Raw genomic sequence first — 239 nt, forward strand, 5'->3', positions numbered from 1 at the left:
CATACACCCGAATGGCTCTATAATAGAGATGTGATCCTACCCATTCAAGGGCTCAAGAGAAAACAACGTGGCCGCGCCTACAGTAGACGCCGTAGTATCCACACCTCATGTAGGACACCTTGCCTACAGGACTGAGGTGTATATACACCCGGGTAGATCCTCAGGTGTACGTCCACTATACAGGATTCACACCATCAACCATAGCATAGTCGCTCGGAATAGAAGAAAAAGAACAGAAA

Source organism: Cystoisospora suis (genome assembly GCF_002600585.1).
Source record: "Cystoisospora suis strain Wien I chromosome Unknown contig_576, whole genome shotgun sequence".
Lineage (NCBI taxonomy): Eukaryota > Apicomplexa > Conoidasida > Eucoccidiorida > Sarcocystidae > Cystoisospora > Cystoisospora suis.